A 12,168-nucleotide genomic window follows, 5' to 3' on the forward strand; every position below is an offset into this window, starting at 1 on the left:
TGCCTGGGCGGCTCGCAGGTTCTCCACTAGCGTAGCATAGATTGGACATCCGACTCCTAGCATGCTGGCGATGGCCGTGTCGCGCTGCCGGATCTCACCGGCTTGATTGGGCTCGCCAGCAGGCAGCGCGCTGCCCGTGATGCGGTCGATATTGCGCTGGGAGGCTTCGGCACGACGCCTCATGGCCTCTATCTTGTTGGTGTTGTCGAGGAGGGCGACACGGAATGCCTCCAGTGTCATCCCATCAGCGTTGGCGGCGACAGGGGTGGACAGGCCCTGCAGGGCCGCTCATAGCAGATCCTGGACTGCTCCATGGGATTCCCTGCTGCGGCGGGTGACCATCACCTTCGCGATGATGCTGGTGCTGGCACCGCTGGCGACAGGAGGGAGCGGGTCATCGACGATCACCACATCGCCAGGGAAGGCATCAGTGGAAATCACGTCAAAGTTGATGAGCATCTTGACGGGCTTGATGAAGGGGCCGGTGGAGCCAACGGACTCCAAGTCGGAGGTGGGCTCATTGGCGATGCAGAGCTTGCCGAGAAGGTCGACGAGGCAGCTTGCGGGGCAGGCTGCTCCCGCATCGGGCGCGGGCTCGTCGGAGAGGCTGATCTTGCCGACGAGGTCGGCAATGCTGTTCGCAGAGCAGACCGCCTTTGCATCAGGCAGCGTGCTGGTGCAAGCACTAGCGGGCGTGTCGGGCTGGCTGATCAGGCTGGTCGTGACGTGATCACCGGAGAGGAAAAGGGTTCCCGTCCAGAACATGTCTCCGGCCGACGGTGCGCTTAGCCCCACGGTGGGCGCCAAATGTCAGGGATATCTAGCGCCATATGCCAGGGGTGACTTATCATGGATGGGGACAGGAGTACGTCGTCGGGGCTCTCCGTGGAGGTAACACCCCTAGTCCTGCTCTGCGGGGTCTCCGCATGATGACTAATGTCAATAGGTGGCTGCAAGGTTGCTCCTTGAGCTGTTCGGCTAGAGGAGGAAGAAGGGCAAGGCTAGCTCCTTTGCCTCTCTAGCTATGGGTGTGTGTGTTTGTGTGGGTGAACCTAGGGGGTTTATATAGGCCTACCCCCCCCCCCAGGGGTACAATGGTAATACGGTCGGGTGTAGGACCCAGACGTTAGTGTCTTGGGGCGTCGGGTTCTCCACCGGCAGCTAGGGCCCGCTGTTTGATGGGTCCCGCCGGCTGCCGTGAACCTGGCCAACAAGTAGGGCCCGCTGCCTGCGGGCCATGCTAACTGCCTTTTGGTGTAGCTTCGTTCTTGATGACGGCAGCCTCGTCGGGCGACGCATGGCTATAGTCCCGCCGCTGGCGGGCGCTTACTGTAGCCATACTCTGTCTCATCAAATTAATGGCGCGCGGACTATGAGGGGAGGGAGGGCCGCCTGCTAGAGGTCGGTCCGCCCTCGAGGCCGCCTCCTCATGGTATGTCGTCTTCTAGTTGCTCGCGGAAAGGTAGGGCCTGCCCCCTGCGGGCCGTACCGACCGCCCGTCGTGGGAGCATGGCCCTAGCTGGCGTAGGCTGCATCATGGGCCATGTGGCTACAGTGCCGCATCGGGCGAGGGGTGTTCGCTGGGTACGTCCGCACTATGGCCACGCTCCTCCGGGATTCAGGGGTAGCAGGTGGTCCTGTAACCGCGCCCCGTCTCGTCATAATAAATGGGTGCAAACTCTGAGGGAACGCAGGGCCGCCTGCTAGGTGCCGGCTCCCTAAGGCCGCCCTTTGAGAACACGCCGTCTTTTGGCAGACGGCCTCCTAGACCAATTGGCCCAAGGAGCCAGCCATACGCCTGGAAGGTGCGAGGGGCTTTGCTTGCCCCGATGTCTTGAAGTGTTATGGGGTGCGGAAGAGGCTTCCCGTGGTCAATCCCTCCGACACTGAAAGTTACCATTATAATCACCATGTTATGGATAATATTTGACAACCCCAAAGTAAACATTCTACATGATGGTATTCGACATTCTCATGGTCTAAGGATGTGAGTATGTGTTAACACTTTCATGATTATACTTATAACATTGTGACGATGTGATCTCGTAGTATATCATTCACTTGGGTCTGTCTAACACCACTGTTCTGTTAACAATGTGCCCCAATTGTTGTCATCATCCATTTTACTTCAATAATGCCCTATGATATGGAAACATGATCATCATGCAAGACATAAGCTAGTCTTAGAGATGAGAGTATGGAACGACTTGGTGTTTATGTCTCCACACATGCAAGTGTGTTTATCTCATATTCAAGAATCATTGCAATTATAGTATAGAAATATAAACTTAATTATAAACATGGAAGTAAATAATAACATTTATTATTACCTCTAGGGCATATTTCCAACACTTTCTACTTGTGCAATCGCACAACTTCATGATCGTATTATGGTGTACCACCGATGATGTAGCAACTTCACATTGCAATAATGGATCACATCCAAATTGAAGGGCGTGTAGTGAGTGTGCTCATGAAACAAAGAATGCACATGTTGCCAAAATATCATGCTCTTTTGTTTTATGGCTACAAACCCCATACTTGTGGCCAACCATGCGTTGCACAACAATGCATCCTCCCTCACCAAGTACCCTGCCATCGTGATTGATTCATGTTAAACAAGGAGAACGTCAAAGGACAATCAATGACATTTGGTAGAACACTTGTCGGGCGTGGTGTTTGCCATGGATGTCGTCGGTAGGGGGCGGCGATACCTGCGCTGCAGACCGATCTAGGGTGCAATGGCAACAAAGTACAAGGTGTCTGGGTGGAGTGGAGGTCCAACAAGAAATGGTCAGCAACCAAAGTAGTGTAAAGGCGTGGCAATTTTGATGGCGCAGATAGATACCAAGGAGGAAGGTTTGGAGTGGGCGGAAGGGCTCTAGGAGGGGGGTTTAGGGTGGCGGCGGGCATCCAAACTCCTCCAAACGTCCCACAATTTTGTTTTTGTTTAGGCGAAATTTGGATGTCCAGACCGGTCCGCTTACATTTGATGCAAAATTGGATAGCAAAAAGTACTCAGGCATTTAGCAGATGCATGGCGTCGGAGATGCCCTTAGGTTGGAAATTCCCGTCATGTAACGTTGGCATACTCTTTTTTGTTTTCTTTGACAACGCGTTGGAATACTCTTGTCTGGTTTATTTATTTTTTGCATCGATGGTATTTTTTGCATCGATGGGTCGTGAAACCTACCAGTTTTGATCCTATCGTAATATTGTTATATGACTATTAAGTATTGGCGTTGTGGCCACCATTCAAGTTAAATTTGCTTTGCATGAAAAAAAAGCGGCCACACCTTACCAATTAGTATACCATAGCTCATGTAAAATAGAAACAACTAGAAGCATACGCGCGCCTTGTTGCGCTGTTCTACTTTTCTACTGTTTATTTTTTTATTGTTAATTCACAAATAGATTGATTGCTTCTCTATTTGCGGGTCGGGGGCTTGTTTTTCTCATGGGCCTTATGTGTTTTGGCTTCCATGATTTTGGGATGAGAACACCCTTTATTGCATTGCAGGATATGTCTAGATGCTAAGACACGTCATCATTTACTTGGTAGGAAATTACTCTCTTTTCTAGAACTATTGTTCTTCACAAAAATGATATGTTAGTATCACTACCAAAAACATATCCAAAGTAGTGGTTGGCGTCAAGCATGTCCCCGACCTGTAGGTAAACCATAGTACTGGATGGACATGATAATATTAATATGCAAAACTAATTGAAGACTTTAATATGCGTAACTGAGGCTTCTGATTGTAGTATTCATTTACAACAATCATACAACTCTATGATTTAACCAATCAATATTTACTAATTTACCTTGGTCACATACAAATAATACAAAACACCAACAATTATGGTCTGCAATAATGGTAGAAGGGTAGTTAAAGTGAGAAATACTTGGAAGTTGTAACATTGCACCAAAGTATATGGCTTTTGGTTTTCAATATTCATCATTCATATGCGTAGTTAGAATCAAAATAGAAAGAACATATTTGAAATAAAAGCAATGATTTGCACTGACTAACTAACGACGGGAAAGGGAATGAAGCATGTTTATAGCAGCCTTTAAGAGGAAGAGACAGAAATGGGAGGATTAAGATATAATAGCATAGGTGATTGATCTCAGTTTTCATTTGAATGTAACATTACTAATGCAATAATAAGGCCTGATCAGTTGTGTACATAAGCCATTGGAAAAGGCAATAATAAAATGGTTATTATCATATTTCCCGTTCATGATAAATACTTATTATTCATGCTAGAATTATACTGACCAGAAACTTAAATACATGTGTGAATACATAAACTATATCGTGTCCCTAGTAAGTCTCTACTAGACTAGCTCGTTGATCAAAGATGGTTATGGTTTCCTGACCATATGCATGAGTTGTCATTTGATAACGGGGTCACATCATTATGAGGAGGATGTGATGGACAGACTCAACCGTAAGCTTAGCATCAGATCATTTAGTTATTTGCTATAGTTTTCTTCATGTCAAGTATATGTTCCTTTGACTATGAGATCATGCTACTCCCGAATACCGGAGCAATGCCTTATGTGCTAAGTCACTTCGTAACTGGGTGATCATAAAGGTGCTCTACAAGTATCTCTGAAGGTGTCTGTTGGGTTGCATGGATCGAGATTGGGATTTGTCACTCTGTGTGATGGAGAGATATCTCTAGGTCCAAACCCGAGACTGGGTGTCTCTATTGCAAGGGGAATGGCCACTGGAAACGAAACTGCCCCAAGTACTTGGCAGATAAGAAGGCTGGCAACGACAACAAAGATATATATGACATCCATGTTATTGATGTGTACCTTACTAGTGCTCGAAGTAGCGCCAAGATATTTGATACTAGTCCGGTTGCTAATATTCGTAACTCGAAATAGGAGTTGCAGAATAAACCGATACTAGCTAAGGACGAGGTGACGATGCACGTTGGAAATGGTTCCAAGGTTGATGTGATCGCCGTTGGCGCGCTCCCTCTACATTAACCTTCAGGATTAGTTTTAAACCTAAATAATTGTTTCTTGGTGCCTGCGTTGAGTATGAACATTATATCTGGATCTTGTTTATTGCAAGACTGTTATTCATTTAAGTCAGAGAATAATGGATGTTCTATTTATATGGATAATATCTTCTATGGTCATCCACCCCTTGTGAATGGTTTATTCTTGTTGAATCTCGATCATAATGATACACATATTCATAATAATGATGTCAAAAGATGCAAATTTAATTATGGTAATTCCACATATTTGTGGTGCTACCGCTTAGGTCATATTGGTATAAAACGCATGAAGAAACTCCATGCTGATGGACTTCTGGAATCACTTGATTATCAATCATTTGGTACATGTGAACCATGCCTTATGGGCAAAATGACTAAAACCCCGTTTTCCGGAACAATGGAGCGGGCAAATGACTTATTGGAAATAATACATACCGATGTATGCGATCTGATGAGTGTTGAATCAGGCGATGGATATCATTATTTTCTTGCCTTCACAGATGATTTGAGTAGATACGGGTATATTTACTTAATGAAACATAAGTCTGGAACATTTGAAAAGTTCAAGGAATTTCAGAATGAAGTGGAGAATCATCATAACAAGAAAATAAAGTTTCTACTATCTGATCGTGGAGGTGAATATTTGAGTTACGAGTTTGGTATGCATTTAAGATAATGTGGAATTGTTTCACAACTCACGCCACCTGGGACACCACAGCGTAATGGTGTGTCCGAACATCGTAATCGTACTTTATTAGATATGGTGTGTTCTATGATGTCTCTTACCAATTTGCCACTATCATTTTGGGGTTATGCATTAGAGACGGCCGCATTCACGTTAAATAGGGCATCGTCTAAATCCGTTGAGACGACATTGTATGAGTTATGGTTTGGCAAGCAGCCTAAGTTGTCGTTTCTTAAAGTTTGGGGATGCGGCGCTTATGTCAAGAGGCTTCAACCTGATAAGCTCGAACCCTAAGTGAAGAAGTGCGTCTTCATAGGGTACCCTAAAGAAACCATTGGGTATACCTTCTATCATAGATCTTAGGGCAAGATTTTTGTTGCTAAGAATGGGACCTTTCTAGAGAAGGAGTTTCTCTCAAAAAAAGTGAGTGGGAGGAAAGTAAAACTTGATGAGGTATTTGTACCTTCTCTTGAATTTGAGAGTAGCACATCATAGAAAACAGTTCTCGTGATGCCTAGACCAATAAGAGAGTAAGCTAATGATGATGATCATGAAACTTTAGATCAAGCTACTACTGAACGTCGTAGGTCGACCAGGACACGCTCCGCACCAGAGTGGTATGGTAATCCCATCCTGGAAGTAATGTTGTTAGACAACGGCGAACCTATGAACTATGAAGAAGCAATGATGATCCCGAATTCTGACAAATGGCTTGAGGCCATGAAATCCGAGATAGGATCCATGTATGAGAACAAAGTATGGCCTTTGGTGGACCTGCCCGATGACCGGCAGGCAATTGAGAACAAATGGATCTTTAAGAAGAAGACAGACGCGGATGGTAATGTCACCGTCTATAAAGCTCGACTTGTCACAAAGGGTTTTCGGCAAATTCAAGGAGTTGACTACGATGAGACTTTATCACCCGTAGCGATACTTAAGTCCGTTAGACTCATGTTAGCAATTGCCGCATATTACGACTATGAAATCTGGCAGATGGATGTCAAAACAGCGTTCCTTAACGGGTTCCTTAAGGAAGAGTTGTATATGATGCAACCAGAAGGTTTTGTCGATCCTAAGGATGCTAAAAAGGTATGCAAGCTCCAGAGATCCATCTATGGACTGGTGCAAGCATCTCGAAGTTGGAATTTACGCTTTGATGAGGTGATCAAGGCTTTTGGTTTTATACAAATTTACGGAGAAGCTTGTATGTATAAGAAAGCGAGTGGAAGCTCTGTAGCATTTCTAATACTATATGTGGATGACATATTATTGATTGGAAATGATATAGAATTTTTGGAAAGCATAAAGGGTTATATGAACAAGAGTTTTTCAATGAAAGACCTAGGTGAAGCTACTTACATATTGGGCATTAAGATTTATAGAGATAGATTGAGACGCTTGATAGGAATTTCACAAAGCACATACCTTGACAAGATTTTGAAGAAGTTCAAAATGGACCAATCGAAGAAAGGGTTCTTACATGTGTTGCAAGGTATGAAGTTGAGTCAGACTCAAAGCCCGACCACGGCAGAAGAAAGAGAAAGGATGAAGGTCATCCCCTATGTCTCGGCAATAGGCTCTATAATGTATGACATGTTGTGCACCACACCTGATGTGTGCCTTGCCATAAGTCTGGCAGGGAGGTACCAAAGTAATCCAGGAGTGCATCACTAGACAGCGATGAAAAATATTCTCAGCTAGCTAAAGAGGACTAAGGACATGTTTCTCGTTTATGGAGGTGACAAAGAGCTCGTCGTAAAGGGTTACGTTGATGCTAGCTTTGACACTGATACGGATGACTCAAAGTCACAAACCGGATACGTAATTATTTTGAATGGTGCAGCAGTCAGTTCATGCAGTTCCAAGCAGAGCGGTCATAGCAGGATCTACATGTGAAGCAGAGCAGCTTCGGAAGCGACGAACGAAGGAGTCTAGATGAAGGAGATCATCCCTGATCTTTTTGGGGGTGCATATCCGATCTAGGAGTTGTGCCTAGTGCATCGGATCCAATGACTATCTTTTGTGACAACGCTAATGCAATTGTTATAACCAAAGAGCCCAAGATTCACAAGAAGACCAAGCACATCAAACGTCGCTTCAACTCCATTCGTAATAAAATTAAGGATGGAGACATAGAACTTTGCAAAGTACATACGGATCTGAATGTGACAGACCCATTGACTAAACCTCTTCCACGAGCAAAACATGATCAGCACCAGGACTCCATGGGTGTTAGATTCATTACTATATAAACTAGATTATTAACTCTAGTGCAAGTGGGAGATTGTTCGAATGCCTGGAGGGAATAATAAATTGGTTATTATCATATTTTCCATTCATGATAAATGTTCATTATTCATGCTAGAATTGTATTGATCGGAAACTTAAATACATGTGTGAATACATAAACTACACCATGTCCCTAGTAAGCCTCTACTAGACTAGCTCATTGATCAAAGATGGTTATGGTTTCCTGACCATAGACATGAGTTGTCATTTCATAACGGGATCACATCATTAGGAGGAGGATGCGATGGACAGACTCAACCATAAGCTTAGCATCAGATCGTTTAGTTATTTGCTATAGCTTTCTCCATGTCAAGTATCTGTTCCTTCGACCATGAGATCATGCTACTCTCGGATACCGAAGGAATGCCTTATGTGCTATCAAACGTCACTTCATAACTAGGTGATCATAAAGGTGCTCTACATGTATCTTCGAAGGTGTCTATTGGGTTGCATGGATTGAGACTTGGATTTGTTACTCCGTGTGATGGAGAGATATCTCTAGGCCCTCTCGGTAATTCAACATCATAAGAAGCTTCATCTGACTAATGGGTTTAGTCACGGGATCTTGCATTATGGAACGAGTAAAGAGACTTGCCAGTAACGAGATTGAACTAGGAATGGAGATACCGACAATCGAATCTCAGGCAAGTAACATGTCACTAGACAAATGGAATTGCATACGGGATTAACCGAATCCTCGACATCATGGTTCAACCTATAAAATATCTTCCTGGAATATGTAGGAACCAATACGGGCATCCAGGTTCCACTATTGGTTATTGGCCAGAGAGGTGTCTCGGTCATGTCTGCATGTTCCCGAACCCGTATGGTCACACGCTTAACGTTTGATGGCGCTAGGGTAGTATTGAGATATTAATAGCAGAAAGTCCAAAGGTTGTTCGGTGTCCCGGATGAGATCCTGGACATCACGAGGAGCTCTAGAATGGTCCGGGGGTAAAGATTTATATATGGGAAGTCATATTTTAGGATCCGAAAGAAGATCGGGTTTTTCGGTATTGTACCGGGAAGCTTCGATGAGGTTCCTAAGGATTCCAGAGGGGTCCGGAAGTCCATGGATGGTTCTACCACGTCCCAAGGGCCAACTTGGGTCGTAGGGGGCATCCTAGCCCTGTTGGGGAACATAGCAGAAATTCAAAAAAATTCCTACGTGTCACCAAGATCTATCTATGGAGAAACCAGCAACGAGGGGAAGGAGAGTGCATCTACATACCCTTGTAGATCGCTATGCGGAAGCGTTCAAGAGAACGGGTTGAAGGAGTCGTACTCGTCGTGATCCAAATCACCGGAGATCCTAGTGCCGAACGGACGGCACCTCCGCGTTCAACACACGTACAGCCCGGTGACGTCTCCCATGCCTTGATCCAGCAAGGAGAGAGGGAGAGGTTGAGGAAGACTCCATCCAGCAGCAGCACAACGGCGTGGTGGTGGTGGAGGAGCGTGGTACTCCAGCAGGGCTTCGCCAAGCACCGCAAGAGACGAGGAGGGAGAGGGGTAGGGCTGCGCCAAGGAGAGGAACTCTTGTCTCTGGCAGCCCAAAATCTCAAGTATATATAGGGGGAGGGGAGGGGCTGTGCCCCACCTAGGTTTCCACCCCTAGGGGTGGTGGCCAGCCCTAGATCCCATCTAGGGGGGGCGGCCAAGGGGGGAGAGAGGGGGACGCACCACTAGGTGGGCCTTAGGCCCATCTGAGCCTAGGGTTTGCCCCCTTCCACTCTCCCTTGCGCCTTGGGCCTTGGTAGGGGGCGCACCAGCCCACCTGGGGCTGGTCCCCTCCCACAGTTGGCCCATGCTGCCCTCCGGGGCTTGTGGCCCCACTTGGTGGACCCCCGGGACCCTCCCGGTGGTCCCGATACGTTACCGATAAAACCCGAAACTTTTCCGGTGACCAAAACAGGACTTCCCATATATAAATCTTTACCTACGGACCATTCCGAAACTCCTCATGACGTCCGAGATCTCATCCGGGACTCCGAACAACATTCGGTAACAACATACAAACTTCCTTTATAACCCTAGCGTCATCGAGCCTTAAGTGTGTAGACCCTACGGGTTCGGGAACCATGCAGACATGACCGAGACATTCTCCGGTCAATAACCAACAGCGGGATCTGGATACCCATGTTGGTTCCCACATGTTCCACGATGATCTCATCGGATGAACCATGATGTCGAGGATTCGATCAATCCCGTATACAATTCCCTTTGTCTAGCGGTATTGTACTTGCCCGAGATTCGATCGTCGGTATCCCGATACCTTGTTCAATCTCGTTACCGGCAAGTCTCTTTACTCGTTCCGTAACACATCATCACGTGATCAACTCCTTGATCATATTGTGCACATTATGATGATGTCCTACCGAGTGGGCCCAGAGATACCTCTCGGTCACACGGAGTGACAAATCCCAGTCTCGATTCCTGCCAACCTAACAGACACTTTCGGAGATACCCGTAGTGCACCTTTATAGCCACCCAGTTACGTTGTGACGTTTGGCACACCCAAAGTATTCCTACGGTATCCGGGAGTTGCACAATCTCATGGTCTAAGGAAATGATACTTGACATTAGAAAAGCTTTAGCAAACGAACTACACGATCTATGCTATGCTTAGGATTGGGTCTTGTCCATCACATCATTCTCCTAATGATGTGATCCCGTCATCAACGACATCCAATGTCCATGGCCAGGAAACCGTAACCATCTATTGATCAACGAGCTAGTCAACTAGAGGCTTACTAGGGACATGGTGTTGTCTATGTATCCACACATGTATCTGAGTTTCCTATCAATACAATTCTAGCATGGATAATAAACGATTATCATGAACAAGGAAATATAATAATAATCAATTTATTATTGCCTCTAGAGCATATTTCCAACAGTCTCCCACTTGCACTAGAGTCAATAATCTAGTTCACATCGCCATGTGATTAACACTCACGGGTCACATCGCCATGTGACCAATATCCAAAGAGTTTACTAGTGTCACTAAACTAGTTCACATCATCATGTGATTAAGACTCAATGAGTTCTGGGTTTGATCATGTTTTGCTTGTGAGAGAGGTTTTAGTCAACGGGTCTGCAACATTCAGATCCGTATGTACTTTGCAAATCTCTAGGTCATATTATAAATGCTGCTTCCACGCTCCACTTGGAGCTATTCCAAATGGTTGCTCCACTATATGTATCCGGTTTGCTACTCAGAGTCATTCGGATAGGTGTTAAAGCTTGCATCGATGTAACCCTTTACGCCGAACTCTTTATCACCTCCATAATCGAGAAACATGTCCTTATTACTCCAAGGACAATTTTGACCGCTATCTAGTGATCCACTCCTGGATCACCTTTGTACCCTCTTGCCAGACATGTGGCAAGGCACACATCAGGTGCGGTACTCAGCATGGCATACCGTATAGAGCCTATGACAAAAGCATAGGGGATGACATTCGTCCTTTCTCTTTCTTCTGCCGTGGTCGAGCTTTAAGTCTTAACTTCATACCTTACAACTCAGGCAAGAACTCCTTCTTTGACTGATCCATCTTGAACACCTTCAAGATCATGTCAAGGTATGTGCTCATTTGAAAGTACCATTAAGCGTTTTGATCTATCCTTATAGATCTTGATGCTCAACGTTCAAGTAGTTTAATCCAGGCTTTCCATTGAAAAACACTTTTCAAATAACTCTGCATGCTTTCTAGAAATTCTACATCATTTCCGATCAACAACATGTTAACAACACATACTCATCGGAAATTCTATAGTGCTCCCACTCACTTCTTTGGAAATACAAGTTTCTCATAAATTTTGTATACACCCAAAATCTTTGATCATCTCATCAAAGCATACATTCCAACTCCGAGATGCTTACTCCAGTCCTTAGAAGGATTGCTCGAGCTTTGCATACTTATTAGCATCTTTCAGGATTGACAAAACCTTCTGGTTGTATCACATACAACCTTTCCTCAAGAAAATCATCGAGGAAACAATGTTTTGACATCCTATCTGCAAGATTTCATAAATAATGCAGTAATCGCTAATATAATTCCAACAGACTCTTAGCATCGCTACGAGTGAGAAAGTCTCATCATAGTCAACTCCTTGAACTTGTGAAAAACTCTTCGCCACAAGTCGAGCTTCATAGACGGTGACATTAC

The sequence above is a fragment of the Triticum aestivum genome, chromosome 4A (assembly GCF_018294505.1).
Source record: "Triticum aestivum cultivar Chinese Spring chromosome 4A, IWGSC CS RefSeq v2.1, whole genome shotgun sequence".
NCBI classification, from domain to species: domain Eukaryota; kingdom Viridiplantae; phylum Streptophyta; class Magnoliopsida; order Poales; family Poaceae; genus Triticum; species Triticum aestivum.